General features: G+C 53.7%; 1 protein-coding gene across 1 annotated transcript in view; it reads right to left on the bottom strand.

Moving 5' to 3' along the window:
- The window catches only part of LOC111156181 (GDNF family receptor alpha 2), an 85,742-nt gene that overhangs the window by 31,415 nt on the left and 35,192 nt on the right, over positions 1–19,135 (bottom strand). The gene's annotated exons all lie outside the window — the stretch shown is intronic.

The following is a 19,135-nucleotide window of genomic DNA, read 5'->3' as shown; positions in this document are numbered from 1 at the left end:
CGGAGCCTGCGTGCTGCTGACCCCTTCACACAGAGGGAGGGCAGCTGGCCATCCGCGGACAATCCCTGGTGAAGGGCCCCAGGAGACAAGGGTGGGACTTAGAGGCCCACCTGCCCCTCCTCCTCGCATTGCCAATTTCCTCAGTGACAATGGTGGAGAGCGTGGGTTTCATTACAATGAAAGCAGGAGGCAATTATGCCCAGAAGTGGCCCCTGCAGTTCAGAAACACTTTGGAGGAGCACGCTGACAAAATCCACAGACAACACACAGACCCACTCACAGAAGGAATTCCTCTTAACTGCGTACAGACGCATTCATTCCCTCACGCCCCTCCTGTGACCACATACTTCTCCTGCAGAGAACACACACCCCGAGTCTCCTTCCCTCCCACTGCCACTCCGAAGGGCACAGTGACCCGGGCAGAGTCACCAGGGAATGACTCTCTCTGGTGTGCTCTTCCGAGATTTAGGAGGCTACCTCCCACCCTGCCCTGCCTGGCCCCCATGTTTCTGAGTCTGGGAAGCCCAGATGCTACCAAGAATGGCCTCCAGGACTGTAGACACACGTTCATACCTAGAAAACCTGGACTCAGATATGGCAGCACCCACGAGACCCCGGAGAGATGAGCTGTCATGGGCCACACCACCCGGAGGACTCGAGGACAGGATGGGCCCATGGGCAGAACCTCCCTGGGCAGGAGGAGGAGGGATTGTAAAGGCATTTTCTCAGGCTGTCAGTGTTGTTGCCGAAGAGGGACCATAGAGACAAGTGAGCCCACTCCTCTCACTCCAGAAATGAAGCTGTAGCCCAGAGGGGCAAGCAGCTAACCCAAGGCCCCTCTTTCAGCTCCTGTGTGGGGGCCAGCAAAGTTCGAGCCTCATAGATCAGGGCAAAACACAAGGCCCTCTCCTAATGGCTTAGCATCTCCAGCACAGCCTCACATGCCCCCGGGATCTCTCTGTCCCCCACAGCTCACACATCCACACATGCACAGCACCCAGAAACACTAACCACCCACGTCTTCTCACACAAACTTACAGAATCCTAAGACAGATGTCAGTGAAAACCCTCAGTTGATTGGTTTGTTTGTTTGTTTATTTGTTTTTACCTCACTGGATGGCAGAAACTTTACTGATGCCCTCAGCCCGGCGTTCTCCTCAGATCAACGACTGCCTCTCTCTGCCCCCAATTCTAGAAATAACACATACCAAATTATGAAACACAAAAGCTGGGATGAGTGTCATTTCATTCAGCCCTGATGTTTTCTGACAAAGGAGCAAAACCCCGACAGGTTCCCTAACATCCCTGAGCGTTCCCAGCAAGAAGGGCTGATGTAGGGGTAAGGACCCAGGCATTCTGGCCAAGGCCTTATTCCTTCCAGCAAGCCGCCACCACCAGTCTCACTCGCACTGGCCTCCTATTTGAAATGAAGCTCTCACCTTGCCCCATTTCCATCTGGGCCTCATGGCACCCCTGCCTGACACGGGCATTGCTGTCACGGGCACCGACCCGGCGCTCACCGTCACGGGATCGGGAAGCGACAGTGCCAGGAAGCCCACGCAGCTGCGCAGCCCCACCAGACACCAAAACTGCCCTCGTCCCTATCCCTGGGCCCACGGGCAGTGACAAAAAGTGTAAAATTGTGCTATTACCCAAGGTCATCAGGAAGAACAGGACAATGAGGATTTGCTCACATTCTTTTGCAGAGAAAACAGAGGGTTTGCTTATCCTTATCCGTCTCAAGAGCCAACTCTAATTCCAAAAAGTCTTACTATGCTCTCTTGTCCCTTTTCCAAAGTCATCTCACAATATGTATTTTTAATCTGAAAAGGCTCCAGCACAACAGCGTTTCCGTAGGTCACTCGTTGGGCAGGCTGCCAGGAACACGGAAGCCGCCGGCATGGAGTATAAAGTTTGCACACCGAAACAGATATTTTACTCCTATGAAAATCCTTTCTCTCTTAGAGTCTAATGGCTCCTGGTGCATACGTAATTCTAATATATCGGTGATCTGGTTTTCTGTGCCACAGAAACCCCAAGAACGAGAAAGGATGACAGAAGGAAACTCCCAGGGCAGACAGAGCCTTCAGCAGGAAATGACAGCAAACACGAAGAAGGAGACGGAACGCCTAGTAAAGCAAAACATGGTAACTCAAAATTCACAGTTATCTGGGGCTAATTAGTGCAGGGCAAACAGTTCTAAGTCAGGGACACCTAAAGGCATCACCGTGCGTTGTCCACACAACATAATTGGGAGTCACAGAGAGCACTGTGTCATCGAGAAAAGGAGCAACCACCTTCTACAATCTCTATTTGAGGAGACAAGGAGCTTTCGAGAACTCAAGTGCTCCCTGCCCCTTGCACTGTGCCAGGCCCTGGGCAGCGGTACGTGAACAGGCCCCAGTGTGAGCTGGGCAGACACATACCAGGAATGCGACGGAAAAGGCAGCAGTGCCTCACACTCCTCAAGGTGCAGCAGAATATGAATGAAGATGATGAAAGGCGTTTTCCTTTCCTCCCTGCACACGCATGTGCCCCTTCTAGAAGGGGAGCAGGATTCTGAGGCCTGGAGGCCTGGGCGTCCCTGCCACTGGAAGGCCTTATGTCCAGACACCTCATGCAAAGCAGGCCGAGAGCCAGAGCTGCCCAGGGCTTGGCAAGCGGGGCAGGAGAGAAGGCCCCCTCCCCTAGGCTGGACGAAAGCTGGGGCCACTATCCTGTAGCCCCGCGCAAGGAACACCCAGAGCAGCTAAACAGGGAGGCCCATGGCCTGGAGGGCTGTGCCCCTGGGCAAATCGATTCAGTTGGGTTTACAGCTGTGGTGGCACGGAGGTACCGGGCAGATGCTGAAGGACCCAGGCCCATGGTGCAGCCGGCAGGAGAAGCACCACCACAGGCTGAAGACCAGCCTCCCCCGCCTCTTCCGGCTTCCCCACCTGAGGCTGGGCTCCTGCGTGCCACAGACAGGGAAGCTCCATTAACTGGGACTGCATTTCCTGCTGGCCAGGATGGGGAGCGGGGAACTGTAGCCGGTTTAGAAATATCAGGAAATGTGATCTGACCCCAGAGTGTTGTGGAGTAACATCCACCCACTTTATAAATACAATGTATCCTAAGAATAGCTCTCACTGGTTGGGGACAAAGTTGTGTTGGGAGCAAAGGCAACAGAACACGGCTTCCTGGAAGACGGAGAAGGTTCAAAGAGGGGATGACCTCCGAGGGTCTGGAGGGCACTCTCCGTTTCACATAGAAACATCCCTTGTTGGGGGTTGCGGGGGGGCTGTCCCTGCAAGATCCCAGAGACAAGGGAGGCTTGAGCACAGGTTGTCTGGAAGGAGTGCCGGGGAAGGGGGCGTAGACGGGGTCTGAGGCAGAGGGCTCAAATCCCAGGCTCTTCAGGAACCCGAGGCAGGAGGGCCCCGAGGTTTGAGTGCTTTGAAAAGTTCATTCTGAGGACTTATCTGATGGCTGCTCACTGCCAAGGTGTTTGATTGCAAATCCATTTCCAAATGGCCTGCTCGTCTGTGAGAAGCTACAGGAGCTGTATATCAGGAGCAGCCGTCCTCCCAAGGTTCCACATCCCATCCCGCCCGCCGGTGTCCTCAGGCTGTGGCTGCCCCGGCCCCCCTTCGCCCTGCCCAGAATCTCTACAAATCACCAGGCCCCTGGCCTGCCCACCGCCCAAACTCAGGAGGGTCACTCCTCCTTAGAGTGAGATGACAAGCCCTGCATTTATCCACAGTATGTGGTTGAAACGGAGGGTTGAAGCCCACTGTCCCACCGCTGTGGGCCTCTGCCCAGCACCCCACACCTGAGGATGTGCCCTCTCAATTCTCCAAGGAGAAAGACAAGGCAGGGAAGACCCTGTCTTCTCCCCCACACACCCCACCCCATTTGAACCACCTGGCAGGTTATCCCAGACCCAGCAGGGCCCACAGCTGAGCTGGGGGGCCCCTTGGAAACCCTGCTCTAGTTAAAATACATCTATCTGCAGCATTCAGAAAATAGCTATCTACAGCATTGCTTTCAGCTATAATGGAAAACTGATGGCTTTTATCTCCCCAACTTTATGACTATTGATGGGATAGAGGCTGAGGTTTCATGACCATTTAATAGCCGACCCTGTGCAGTTAGAGGAGCATCAGAAAGCAATGAAAGCGCGAGATGATTGTCTGGCAGAGAATTCTCCACTGAGGTCCAGGAAGCAAAACAACCACCCTCCCCAGGCTCCAACAGAAGAAAAAAAATCAAAGTCATCATCATTTGTTTCTCCCCCCTCCTTTCTGCCATTGACCTCTGGGAGGTTGATCCAAAGGGGAGAGAGGAGTAGGGGACAAGAGCAATGTAGGCGTGAGCCCTGATGAAGAAAGGGAGAGTGAGGGGGCCACTGACTGACGGACACTCCCCCCTCCCCACACCCCATCCTGCCCAGCCTTTAGTCTGCCATGGACTGGCTGGGCTTCTGGCCGGACTGCAGGGGTTCCGGACTCTCTGATGGGCTCCCTGGGAAAGAACTGGAAGGAAAGGAAAGGAAGTGCAAGTCTGGTCTAGCCCATGATCCAACTGGTCTTCCACCTTCTGTCCACGGCCAGAAGCCAAAAGCCATTTCAGGGCTCTGCAAACACTCAAGCCCCAAGCCTTCCCTGATGTTCCGGCCCTCCCCAGGTCTGAGGGGATCCACCCCGTAGGGCCATCAAGGCCTACATTTCTCTCCAGGTTACTGGCCAGGGCTCTCTCTGGGGGTAGGGGTGAACACATCACACTGTTTTTTTAAAGATGTATTTATTAGAGAGAGTGCGCCCACATGTGGGGGGGGAGGGGCAGAGGGAGAGGCAGACTTAACAGACTCCTCGCTGGGCATGAAGCCTGATGCGGGGCTTAATCTCCCAACCCTGAGATTGTGACCCAACCCGAAACCAAGAGTCGGTCACTCAACCGCCTGTGCCACCCCAGCGCCCCTACATCACACTTTCAAATGTGCAGGGAGAGAATACTGGGCCGGCTTCTTTGCAGCATTACAAGCACCTTGACTGATCTCTCATTTTCTACAGCAGCCATGTAGGTGGACGGGACAGATTTGATTCTGTATGCTCTTTTCAGTAAGCGAACAGAGGCTCAGAAACATTCCATGTCCCAAGTGTGTTACCCCCGTTTCTGACTCCCTGTCCAATGCACCCACTGCCGGGCCAAGATGCCTTGCAGTGCTGGGGAGGTTCGACCTGACCTTCTGCCTGGGGTCTGCCCCTCCCTAGCTCTGTGGCTTCGGGCAGATGATTTCACCTCCCTGGACCCTGGAGTCTTCATCTATAAATGAAATTTTGTTGGGATGAGTTTCAAGATCTCCTGCAGCTCTATTTCCAAGTGGACTCCTAGATCATTGGGGGCTCCACCCAGACACAATTTTGGGCACCAAGACTTGTTCTTCCCATAGCTGCCACCTTCTAGACAACACACTTTTCTTCCATCAATAGGCTGAGGAACACTAAAGACACAAAAACCAAGCCCCTACCCACCCCCGCCAGCCCCCCCTTGCTCCACACCATCACACCAAGGTCCTTCCCAGCCACCCTTCCTTCAAGCAGCGCAGAAGAGAGGAGGGTGCTCAGGCCAGTGGACGGGGACCTCCAGGGTTCTCCTTTCCCTCCTTTAAGTTAAGGTGCTTAGGTTGGTTCTCTCTCTGAGGACCCCTCTACCAGCCCAGCCTCCTCAAAGACACAGGCCTTAATTAAAGCAACCAGAACACAAAAGCAGGAACAGGCAGAAGAGGTGGCCAAAGTGCCTCCTCCCAGGGAGGAGCTTCTGGGGGCACGTTCCCAGCAAGGGGAAGGTGGGGGAAGGGGGGCCCCAGACCTGGCCACCTGTCCAGCTTTCTCCCCACCCTGGCTACCTCCTGGGAGAGGAGAGCCCACCTCTGCTCCAAGCACAGCTCTACACCTTGGTCCATTAGCAGGGAGAGCTGGCGGCTTAATCGCAGGGCTGCGGCAGCCCCCAGGTCTTCTGAGCTCACTGGTTACCACTTGGTAGCTACTAGTTGATTTCTCAGGGATTTCCAGTCATCCCTTCTGGAACTAGGGGAGGATTAGCAAGCAGCAGGCAATGATCCTTGCTTAGTTTACTTAAAACTCCCCCAGAGAAGCAAAGCACTTAGGAAAACCAAGTGGAGAAAATACACCACCCCCAGAACTTCCTTCCAGGCTCAGCCTGCCAGGACTCTCCAGGCCCAGCCTGCCAGGACTCTCCAGGCCAAGCCTCTCCGATGAGCCCTACAGCCTCTTGCTCTCAACATCACCAGCCAGCTTATTTTTTAATGGTGCCCATACCGATTCCTAAAATTTTCCACGTTGGGCATCATCGTTCCTTGTCTTTGGATAGCTGCTCAAGAGGCCTCCACATATTCCGTTCTAAAATTCATGGGCTCTATTACAGTCCTCTCCCTGCATACTGCCTCTCAGAAGCTAGAGGAAACAGACCACACTCTCCTTAGGGATTTCCTCCAGCCGAGTGAACCCAAACCCACAAAGAGAAGCTAGCCACAAGCACGCATACCTACTGTAGAGACCCTACCCCATTCCAGTCCCCTGCCCTCCCCTCCACCTTGAGAAAGTCCTGAGTTGGGCACCTGAGAGCTCTCTGGGGGTCTTGCTGTCTGGTACCCCCCCCCTCCAAGGGCCTAGAATGTGTTGTCCCCTACCATCCCACAGGCTTGGATCCTGACGAGGTTCTCCCACAAGAAGAGGGAACGCACACGTGTACGAAGAATGAGTGGGGAATGTCATCCCTAGGGACACAAAGCCATAGGGAAAACCAGACCTCCATCAAAATCCAGGAAACCTATACATACAGAGATGTTGACAAAGGCTGAATGTTAACAGTATATTTAGAGAAAAAAAATAGCTTACAAAACAGCATGCACTGCATGACATCATTTTTGTTAAAATATGTGTATGTGTATTTAAAAAGTCTGGAAGTATATTTTCTCCAAAACGTTTGCCATGGCTTATTTCAGGGTGTTAGAGTTGAAGACGATCTCTACTTTCTTTACTATGCCTATCTTGCCTGAACGATGTGTTATAGTGAACACATATCACTTTTATAATCAGCAAAAATGGTAAAGTGAATTCCATTTTTAAAATCAGGGGAAAAAAGAAAGAGAGAAAGGCGAGGGGAGGATCCCCACTGGATCACACGACCCATTCTCTTCACTGGGCCCCAAGAGCCTGGAGATCTGTGTCACACATGCTCAGAAGGAACCTACAGAGCCCATCCGACCTGACACTCATCTGAGGCCTGGTGAGGGGCCTCAAGCCTCTGCTTGGTACCTCTGAAGATGGGGAACTCACTACCTAAAAAAGCAACCCATCCCAGTTTCCAGCAAGGTCTCACACAGTCCTGTAACAACAAAGGGTAGAACTAGGCCTGCAGCAATATTAGGATTTAGCATGACTCGTAATCCAGGACCCTTCTCACCTGATTCTGTTTCTTCAACTACTAAGCAACAAGTTTGGAAATGCCTGAGTCTGCTGGAATTAGGACCAACAGTGGAAGCTTGGGAGGGGCTAGGGGAGACCCTCTCTGCTCTGTGTCTCCCCAGGGCATCTCAAAGCTCCAGCCTCACACACGTGTGCGCACACACACACACACACACACAGACTCACACACAGACACGCATGCACGCACACGCACACGCACACTCACTCTCCGCTCTTCATCTGTGGCACCTTCCACTTGCTCCAAACAGGACATTTCTCCCTGCCCGAAAAAGCCATGCCCGGTCCTGCTTCTCCCTCCTGCCCCCTCCCCAGAAAGCCTCTGCCCCCCCGAGGGCACCCTGCCTTCCCTTCCGCCCCAGCCGCAGGACCCTGACTCCACACCACCTTTTCTGTGGCTCTTCAAGCCGCAGGGCTCCCCTCCTCTGAAAGCCTACGGCAAGCAACTTAATCCTTACAACACTTAATTAAGTGGGGCCTCCTCTTTGTATTTAAGGTTTTCACACATGTGAGCCTTGTCTCCCCAAATGAGCTTATACGCTCTTTGAAGGAACTAATGTTTACCTTGTGCCTATGTGCCAGGCCCCAAGCTCACTGCTTTTCCTGCCTTACTTCCCTTAATCCCATAATCTCGATCCCAGGCCCGGCCTCCCACGTACACAAACTCTTCACTAGATTTCCACCTGCTTCCAACAACAGGTTTGAAACCCAGACGCCCTCCCACTCTGCCTAGGCCTCCTCCTCTTCCTCTCGTCTCTCAGGTGGTGCCTTCACCAATCAGCAGACATCCGGACCAGAGACCATGGCATCAATCTGGACCCTCCCTCCCTCTGGTCCCAGTCCTCTAAGTCTCCTGCAAGTGACCTCTGAAGGTCTCCAAAGCCCGTCTCTGACCCGGCTCCTCCCCACTAGCCCTCGGCCCCGGCCTGACCTCAGGGGACATCACCATGTGGTCCCAGCATGACTGTCTCCAGCCTCACTCTCCTCAGACTGCTGTGTACACAGTAGCCCAAGAAATCTTTCCGAAACCCCCAGGATCATGTCATTCTCTTGCTTAAAAGACTTCACGATTTCCCACTGTCTTCTGGAGGAAATCAAACTGGTTCTCCCACGCTTCCACGGGGCCCCCACTTAATAACACATACATTCTTTCCGCGAGGACCAGAGGCCTGTCTCCCCACACAGGCCTATCTTTCCCTCATCCTCAGTTCAGCTATCCCCCCAAAGCTGCCTTCCATAAGAGTCTCCCAGCAGCCTCGGTGGGGAAGGCCTGGCCCTCACAGCCAGTACCAGGGAGGGCGTGCGGTTCACCTGAGCATCCCGGGTGCCCAGCACCCACGGGAGCCCCGCTGACTGGTTACCAAGCCTCAGCCTGGCGTCATCACGCTACTGCCCTTATATTGACGAGGAACACAGAGGCTCCATGATGTTGAAGAAACCTCCCAGGCTCACACGACTGCCCAGGTGGGGGTCTGAAGCCAGGGCTGTGGTCCAGCTGCTTCCTTCTGCCCTTTGGAGAATACATCTGGGAAGTCTTTGCTCAAGCCAGTCACAGTGCTCAGACAGCCCCCACTGCCACGGGCCACGCACTGGAGAAGGGGCACACTCGGAAAGACCCCCGCCAGACTAAAGCCAGGCATCATGGGCAAGGCGGGCTGTGCAGAGCTACCCCCAAATTCCCTACTGCTGCATAATGAAGAGTGAGGATCTTATTATTCCGTCATACCCAACTCGGTGTCCTGCTTCTACTCTAGGTGAGTTCACCAACGGTTATCAGCTTCCTCACCTCCGAGATGCTGGGAGAGCAGGGCCACCGGCACGAGGGCTGGGAGTCTTCCGTAAGAGCCCCCAAGGGGCCCTGAGGGGGACAGCCAGCTCCCAGATACCAGGAAGAAGGGGAAAGGGCTGCCTCCCCGCTGGGGATACCACCCCAAGAGGACAAAGCACAAATCCTGGCTGACCATGGAAAGTCCTGTCCCACCCCCTTGAACACCACAGAGAGGACTGCCCAGGCAGGTGGCCCCAGGGGCTCCTCTCAAACACTCCTCAGTGTTATAGTGTATGCCTCCTGGCTGAAGAAGCTGAAAAAGCAAGCCCCTCGGGCAGCCCCAGGCTGTCTTCTCTGGGAGGACAGATCGTGTCCGTTGATCAGAAATGCATGGGGCTTAACGAAAGATCTCTTCTGACATTTTAAGGACCCTTTCAGTCATGGTTAGAAAACCTGAGTCAATGGCAGCCATATCATGGCACCTCAGAGCCCAGGGAGGACACGGAAGGTGGGGCTGTTCAGGGTTCTAATCACAGTGCAGTGCATGGGTCAGCATCAGAGACCATCAGGCAAATGGGGCCCACACCACGGGCTCTCCCCAGGGCTGAGAAGCCTGAGAATCGCAGACTCCCCCTGGCCAAGGGTGTGGCCCCAGGCCCTACAGAGTGTCATGGCAGAGCGCCTGGGAGTGCCCATGGGGGAAGTGACCCCCACCCCACACTTCTCAAAGCCAAGCCAGTGGGTAGGTGCCCCTTGGCCTGCTGAACAGAGAGATGAGCAACTTCTCCATGCTGCACATGTTTCCTCTCCTTGAGGAGCTATCCCAGGAAGCTCTGACCAGCCAACTGATGAATGTTTCCTTAGCTCTGATCAAGTTTCCATAATCTCCTTTTCCCCCAAATTGCTAGAAGAAGTCACTAGTGCCTCCCATTTCCCCAAATCCAATAAGGAGCTATGTGTCTGTCCTCATCTTTCTGGACCTTTCTGGACCTTATCTTTCTAGACCTTTCATGTGGCACAGACATCTACTCCCTGTTTCTCAAAAGTCTCCTTCTGACCCCTGGGGCACCATAGTACCACCACCAACCCCTTACCAGGCACTTGCAGGGGCCAGGCACATTCTCAGTGCCTCTGTCCAGGTCAGCCTCTCCCTAGGAGACCCTGCCCATTGCGCTGGCCTTGAATACCAGAAATATGCTAATGACCCCCAGAATTTATAACCCCTGTCAACTCCAGATAGGAATGTCTCAAAGGCATCTCAAAATTAACATGCCCAAAACGGAATCCCTGATTTATCTCCCTGTCCAAGCCTTTGCCATCTCAGAAAATGGCATGATCACACAGCAAGCTGCTCAAGCCAGAAGGCAGCAGGTTATCCTTGAATTCCCTCATCTCCTCACTCCCACATCAAGGTATATCATTTCCATCTCCAAAATACCTTACATTTGCCCACTCACCTCCCCACTCACGGCCACTTCCTGACCCAAGCAGCCATCACCTCTGGTCTGGCGACACTAGGATAACTTCTTCCCGGCTCTCTGAGGCCACTCTTGCCTCCTCCCTCGGCTTGAGTAATCTTTTCATATCATGATTTTAATAATGTCACTAGTGGGCTTCAAAGCTTCCTTCTAATTGTGCTCAGAAAACATCCAAACTCCTTGTTATAAAACAAATATGTCATGGGGATGTCACATACAGCACGAGGAACAGAGCCAATAATATCGTAATAACTTTGGTGACAGAGGGTGACTACACTTATCACGGCGAACGCTGCGTAACGTATAGAATTGTCAAATCACTGTCATGTTCCTGAAACCAATATAACGTTGTATGTCAACTATACTTCAATCTACAACAAAATCCAAACTCCTTGCCGTAGCCTGTGAGGCCCTGCATGACCCAGCCCTGCCTCTCTGCTCCCACTTCCCCCGGCTCCTCTCTCCCGGGTCCCCTCTGCTCCAGCCCCTCCAGCCTCCTGTCATTCCCCCCAGCAATGCCAAGCTCCCTCCCTCCTCCAAACTTCTGCACAGGCTATTCTCTCTATGTGAAATGTTCTCTCCCATCTGTCTTACCTCTGGCTGCTTCGTGCTTCAGGTCTCGGCTTAAATGTCATCTCCTCAGATAAACTTTTCTGACCCCTGTCCAAGTAGCTCCCCACTTCCTTACCCATTATCCTCTATTTCTACATCCTGCTCATTTTGCAAACTTTTCCTCCTACCTCCACCATCAGACTATATACTCCCGCAGGGGCAGGGACCATCTCTACTACGTTCTCCAATAAGGACCTAATGTCTAGCACAGGGCCGGGCCCCTAGTAAATATTTGTTAAATAAACAAGTCAACACGGTAGTAATATAAGAATGTAAGAAACCAGAGACCTCCTGGGAAGATAAAGTGTTAAAGGAAAGTCATGTGATCGCTGCCCCATGAAGGATACAGACAAGTTCGAGAAAGCATCAGTAGAAGATACGGCTAGGAGATGAGGACCAAGCAGGGCTGTGAATGAAGGATAAGTCTTCATGCCTTAGATTGAATGTTCATGTCCCTCCAAACTGATGTGTTAAGATCTGGATCCCCACTGTGATGGCATTTGGAGGGGATTCTGTCATGAGGGTAGAATCCCATGATGGAATGTGTGCCTTTATATAGAAAGGAGGAACACCGGGTCTCTCTCTGAGTGCACATTCCCAGGGAAGCCACATGAGGACATGACCCCAAAGAGGGCTCTCTCCAAGAACCTAACCATGGCGGTACCCTGATCTCAGACTGCTAGCCTCCAGAACTATGAGAAGGAGATGTCTGCTGTTTCCGCCCCCCAGGCTGTGGTATTCGTTCGGGCAGGAGCAGACTGAGACGCTAACGAGCAAAGCAGGAGAGCGCCCGCGTCAACGAGTGCAAGTGGAAATAACCAAGGAGCCAGTAAACGGAGCAAGATGGGGGCAGCCAAAGTGTGTACTAGTCCTGTGCCAGCAAACACACACACAACTGGAGTTTGATCCCTCTGGTGTGACCAAACCTGGGCTCCTCAAGAGGGAGCCTCAGCTCAGCAGGGGGTACGTCACCACGTCTCTGCGGGGTAGGAGGTTTATGGAGCCCAGACGCCTGGACAGCAAGCCTGGAGGGGAAAGGGGAAAGGGAAAGGCACTCGGGGCCCAGCCATGCGAATACCCCTGGCGTGGGCAGAGCCGGAAGATGTAGACTAGACACGCAGGTGGCAGCTTCTCTCCCTGTTTATTTTCCCAGAGCCTTCAGCACAATAATGTTCAACATTCCAGCTGGGTCCCAAGGCCCACAGGAAATTCCAAGAGGAGTCATTTGGGCATCCTTGGCCCACAGCCCAAGGGCAAGCAGGACCCCTACTGAGGTCAGCTGCCAGGGCCAGCACGGGCTCCCCGGTGGGAAGATGGGTTTTGGGGTTGCCCACAAGGCTGAAGATCCTAATGCTGCCCAGGTAAGGAGTCTCCCTCCATTGGCAAGGAAGATGGTGACCTCCCTACCCCACGGCATTCCTGGGCACAGCTTTACTCTGAGAAGACAGGAATTTTCAGTGCTGAGCTCTGCTCAAGACCAGGCAGTTCCCTAAGCCAGGATCGGATGGGTGTGGCTCCTCTCCACAAGGGTTGCTCTCAGTGTAACCAAGGTGACCCAGGGAAGACCTGGTAGGCAGCAGAGCAGAACTGTGAAGGCAAGAGAACTGGCAGGAACTAGTAAGTGCCTGAGGGCAAAGAGGTCCACCTACTTCACTAACTCTCTAATCCCCGTACAAGACCTGGCCCACAGTGCGGAAATCAACAAATAGCTGTAAATGAACAAAGGAATGTCCCTACAACCCCCATTCCTCTGCTCCAAGTGACCCACTGGGCCCAGGCCTGCTGGCCGGAATCCATCAGGGTGGCCATTTTGTCCCGCCCAGGCCTGTGGCCGGCATCTTGGAGCAGTCACTCCAATCCTCCAGGGAGCCCATCCAAGCTGGCCATCCAGAGAAGGCAGAGGTTTGTAAGCTTTGAGAGGTCAAGAAACCCTTTGTGGATCTCATGAAAGCCACACATTTCTCTCTGGAACATACACGCAAGACTTTGTATATGATTTCAAGATATTCAAGACGTTCTCCTCTGAGAGAAGGGAAGGCTTGGAAGCCCCAGAGCCCACACGCCCCCTGCAAATAGTCATTTGCTGCTATTTAGAGATACCCCACTAAAAACATCAGCCAACGGATTATTCTATAAAGAGTCCAGAGAACGCTGAGGAACCACTCCAGGGAGCCAAGAATCAAATGCGGACGTGTCCATATACACCGCCTACAGGCACCAGACATGCCCAAGCTAAGCAAGAGGGCGAGCTTGCCGGAAGGACTCCTCCCCACTCCCTGTGGACAGCCTTGGTGGCGGGGACCCCAAGCCCTCTGCCTTCAGCAGTCCTCCTGGACAAGGACAGTGGCCACCTCATGAAGAGACCCAGGCAGCCAGGGTAGCCCAGGGCTGGAGTCTATTTATACACATCCTCAGCACCCGGAGGTGAAATTACAGCCCGGGATATGGCACAGCGCCAGCACCGAGTTATTTATGTCCTCTCCGTAGACCAAGAGGAGCAGGGCATTTCAGAGAGCCTCTTCCAAACAAGGCCTGAAAGGGACACCGTTTACAGGACAACAGACTCATCCTCCCCACAGCTTCCCAGCCACACACACCCCGCCCCCATGTGCTCACACACGCACAATCCAGGCCATCCTTACAGCAAAGGTAAGCGGAGAGTAGCAATCAAAAGATTGTGTTTAAAGGAAAAAAAAAAAAAAAAAGTAGGTCATGGCCCTTAGTGGGGCTGGGGTGAGAGAAAGAATTGAGCCAAATTCCCTGGATTCATTCCAAGAGATTCTCTGGGCTTTTCAGACTCCATATCAGAACACTGTAAAAGAAAAAGCCTCTCCTGGTCTGACGTTTACAGCTCTAGAAGCTCACAGGATAGGAACCAGACAAAGGCTAGAGACAGGGTATGCAACTTCTGGACCAGTTGGAACCTTGGTTAGAGTAGGAAGCTTCCACACTGATCCTGGTCCAAAGAACCAAGGGAGGACTCTGAAATGCCTCCCATTACCCCCAGGCCTGCAAGGAGATGTCCGTGCTCAACCAAAGGCTTCTTTAAACCCCAACACCTTGTGGTTACCAACATTTCATAAGACAGCACAGCAAAGTCTGTTAAATATCACCCTGGGGAGAGACAAGGCCTGCCTCTGGGTATGCCCCAGAGCAGACCAACAGGCCTGCTTTAACATAGTGCCAGGTGAGGTGGGCTCTGGCAGAGCTGCCCCCCAGGAACGCTGGGTCAATGTTCACCCAGAGAGAAGCATAGTTGGGCCTGCTCCCCCATTTTCCTTGGCAATATAGTGAAGGGGGCTAGCCAGACTTGGGTGCACAGCCCTGGAGCCCAGGGCAGGTTCTGAGAGATGCCTCCAGGCAAGGGCCCCATTCCCAAAGAGTCAGCTCAAAAAAGCTTCCCCATGACCCCCATCAAAGCCAGCTTTGTCCATTAAAGTATCCAGGAAAGGAAGGCTTGGGGTCTCCACTTCCTGACCCAAACACCCCAGCACTGGGCTCTTCCATTTCACGGTAAAGATTGCCACCTGTTGTGTCCACCCTGGAGGACAGAAACCTAAAAGGATCCTGTGCCAGGAAGGGAAAAGAGGGTGCTCCTCCCTGGGTATAGCGGAAAATGAAACCTGGGCTGCCTCTTCTCTACAAGCCCCCTCCAAGCCACCCATCCCCTCCTAGGCTCCTCTGCGGACGTGGGGAAAGTGTCCATGGGTCAGTAAGTCAGGCTTCCAGGTGCATGGAAAAACAATCCCTTGCAGGCCTGCCCTGAAGTCCTTCAAATCTGCCCTCCCAGATCCTCTGTCCCAAGGAGGTGTCTCTGCCGTGTCCTCCTGTGCCGAGAGCTCATCTTTCCAGATACAGAACCTAGAGAACAGCAGATGCAATGGGAGAAGGCTGCCCCAGCAGACTGACTCACAGACCTGGAGGGGTCCCTGGAGCCTGGCAAGCATCCCTCTGTGATCAGTAAAGACAAGGAGGGCATAAGGAGTGAAACGGCCCATCCAAGACCACCCGGGAGACCAAGGGCAGGTCTTACAGCTCGAGGGTGTCCACGACGACCACTTCCGTCCACCACCATCACTCTGTCTCACACGAGGGCACCATTCCCACCCTGCCTCAAGCCTCGACGCTGACTGGTAAAGCTGCCCAGAGGACGCCTGCCCAGGCCGGAACAATGTTCCAGGCCCTCCTCTGTCCCTGTCCTTCCACTCGTAGGACCACACTTTACAACCATTCATGGCTGGGGGCTGGGCAGGGAGAGGTGGTGGAGGAATGACCTGGTTCTAGACCAGGAGCTCACCCTGTCACACCCTGGAGCTCCTAGAACTTTTATCCTTGACCCAGTTCAAATATGCAGAGACTGCACCGTCCGTGGGTCCCATGGTGTCGGCTGTCTCAGTTTACATCCTGAAGCACGGTCTTCCCCACCCGGCTCAGTGCCTCTCAGACACCATCAGGCCTTAGTTCCAGGGACGCCTCATTCCTGACCCTCCCGAAGCTTAAACCTGTTGAAACAGCCCCTGGTTCTATGATGTGAGGCTTACTCCCCAAACTCTTGTTCCTGGCTTCCCCCACCCCTAGAAAAACAAATGAAAAGCCCCGCTAGCTCTTCAAATGACCCAGAGGTTCTGTGAGCCTGAAATCACCCTACTCTAAAGTCTCCCCTCTCACACAAGGCCGCAGACCCCCCGGGAGCCACACATGTCGTCCTTCCATAACAGAGGACTCGTGAAGGGGGTCCCAGGGCTCCTCTGTTACCGCCCCTCCTGGAGACGGCTGAGGGGGGCTTGCCCGCTGGCCACAGTTTCCCCAGCCCACAAGCGGGCACAGGCTCCTGAGGGCCCTGGCCTGTCCCTCCCGGGCTCAGACTCAGCAATGCTCCAGCTCCCTCCCAGGCCCAACTCCTGGCGCATCGGTCACTGCACAGACACTATGTGAGGCGGCCTGGCAGGCCATGTTAGCACCTAGAAGGAGGGAATCCATCTCCTTCTGAGAACCATGATGCTCCCTTCCATCGTGTTTTGGGACTCATGGGACCCATCAAGGTCCCGCTCTAACCCAGCCACCACCGGGCTCAGAGCCCCAGCTCAGCGACTGCTAGGCCTGCAGCATTCACTCCTGACTTCCTTGGTAGGGCCCTCACTTTCTTCTTCTAACCATGCTCCTGTTGTATGCACAGTTTCTTTTCTTTTCTTTTTCAAGATTGATTTATTTACTTTAAGATTTTATTTATTTATTTGACAGACAGAGATCACAAGTAGGCAGAGAGGCAGGCAGAGAGAGGAAGGGAAGCAGGCTCCCTGCTGAGCAGACAGCCCAATGCAGGCCTCGATCCCAGAACTCTGGGATCATGACCTGAGCTGAAGGCAGAGGCTTTAACCCCCTGAGCCACCTAGGCACCCCTGACTTATTTATTTTAGAGAGGGAGAGAGAGATCGTGTGTGTGAGCAGGAGGAGGGAAAGAGGGAAAGGAAAAAAGAATCCCCAGGCCAACTCCCTGCTGAGCACAGAGCCCAATGTGGGCTTGATCCCAGGACCCTGAGACATGACCTGAGCTGAAATCACTAGATAGCAGCCAAACCAACTGAGCCACCCAAGTGCCCTGCATAGTTTGTTTTAAATGGCCTCAATCAGCGTCTATAGGTGATAAGGCCTATTTTTTTAAGGAAGCAAGAGAGAAAGGCCCACCTCCTTCACAGCTCTCCAGAACCCTGCAGCTGGCTCTGAGGATCAGGACCAGAGCCTCGGAACTCAGCAACTTGTTTTCCAAAGCCAACCAGCATTCCCCCTTCATCCAACATGGCACAAGCACTCCCCTGGTACAAAGAGGCCTCCCTTCCCTCTGCAGCCTCTGCCTCAGTACTCCACTTGTGCCTCCTGCCAGGCCCAGACCAACCACAACTAGCTTCAACCCTCCACTCACACACTCACTCACTCACACGGATTCACACACTCCCTCACACATACACACCACACACATACACTTTCCTACACTCTCACACTCTCACATACAGACACACTCCCTCTCATGTCCACTCACACCTATACATGCACATACACACCATGAGACATCACATCTTAGTCACTCCCTCCCTCAGGAACCCCCTTCTCTTCTGCAATCTGGGCCACTCTCTCTTGGCTGTCCTTCCACATGTAAGCCTCCCTGTCACAAGCCCCCCGTCCTCTGCCCCCTCCCTGAAGAACCTGTGTGTCCAGCAGAGCTCTGACTCACTATCCACACCAATGGCTTCTCCTATCTTCAGGCCTCTCCAGCCTAGACTCCCTCTTGGGCTCCACCAACCCACCCTGCACCATTCCACCCACTGCTGGAGCTCTAACCACCAATGAGGTGTCCAACAGCTCCCAAACCCACTTCTCCACTCCAGCCGCTTTACTGGGCATGCCCCCAAACATAGCCAAGGGGATGGCAACAGACCTCCAGGCACCACAAATGCTGCACATCCAACCCCGCCCCCCCCCACACGCACTGAATGGCTCCTTCATCCCATAGTTACTTGACTAGGAAACACGGCGGCATCATTCATTTATCCATTCCAGTGATGTTTGTGGAGTGCTCACCATGTGCCAGGCTCTCTGTGTAGGATGAGGTGTGGCATAAACAAAACAGAAATGACTTGTGCCCCCCAGGAAACGAACATTCACCCAATCAACCAGTCCTGTCAAGTCTACTCACCAATCATATCTGAAATGGTACACTTCTCTCCGCTCCTACAGCTGCTGGCAAATCAGCATCCAGCACATCATGAGCAAACTTCTGTTTCTCCAGCAGCCCCACTTGTGGCCTCCCCAGCCCACCGCCCTCACCGCGTGCACCCACCATCTACAGCGCCCCATAAGGCCAGGCTCTCTCCTACAGCCTCTGCATGCGCTTTTCCAGCTGATAACACTCCAGGGCTTCCTCCTTCTCATTTTTCAAGTTTCAGCTCAAGACCCCCTTCCCTGGGCCCCCAGGCTGAGGCAGATGTCCCTCCCTGATGCTGCCTCATCAGAGAGCCCACAGCCCTCACACCCTTGCACTGGGAAAGCTGCCTTTTCCGTCCTCCCTTCCAGACTGGCTGCTTCTCTCAGAGCACAATGTTCGCCTCTGCAGGCCCTGAGAACAGAGTGCTGGGTACAACAGGGGCTAGATAAACACTTAACAGCAAGCAGAGAAGACAGAAGAACTGTGCAGAAGCACATTTCCACTCACCGTCACGACAACCGAAGAAACCTTCCCGATCATTAGGCTACACTTACTAAGCATTTCCTCTAAGCCAGGCTCTGTGCTAAACTTGGGGCACACATCCCATCATCTAATCTTCACGAGGACCCTGTGATATGGGCATTGTTAGTCCTTTTTACAGGTGAAGGAGAGCCGACTGGACAAATGTTTACAACTTGCTCCCAATCACACAGCGAGGGAGCAGAAAGTCAAACCCGGGCAGTCAGACTCAGACCCGCACTCCAGGGCCCCACCAGCCTGGCTCAGCCCACTGGGTGGAGAGAGCTACCTCTGTGATGTAGAAGAGCCCCTTCCTGATGGCCACACCACGTCCCAGGGACGTGAGGTGGGGACTTCCATCAGAGGTGGGACCGAAATCACTGAAGGTCCTTTCTTAGTCCAGGCTCTAGGGGTCTCGGATTTGAAATTCTACGCCCCTTGGCTTGTTCATCTTGGTTTCGCACGGTTCTAAGCACGCGCTGAGCACGCAGCCGGCAGACAAACCACAAGCCCGTGCGCCAATGAATGAATGAATGAATGAGTGGCCGGCAGTTCCGTCTGCGCGCGTCCG

Source organism: Enhydra lutris, unplaced genomic scaffold, assembly GCF_002288905.1.
Source record: "Enhydra lutris kenyoni isolate GAN:26980312 unplaced genomic scaffold, ASM228890v2 scaffoldscaffold3, whole genome shotgun sequence".
Lineage (NCBI taxonomy): Eukaryota > Metazoa > Chordata > Mammalia > Carnivora > Mustelidae > Enhydra > Enhydra lutris.
The sequence above is the reverse complement of the archived record's forward strand: the minus strand, read 5'-3'. Positions and strand labels throughout refer to the sequence as shown.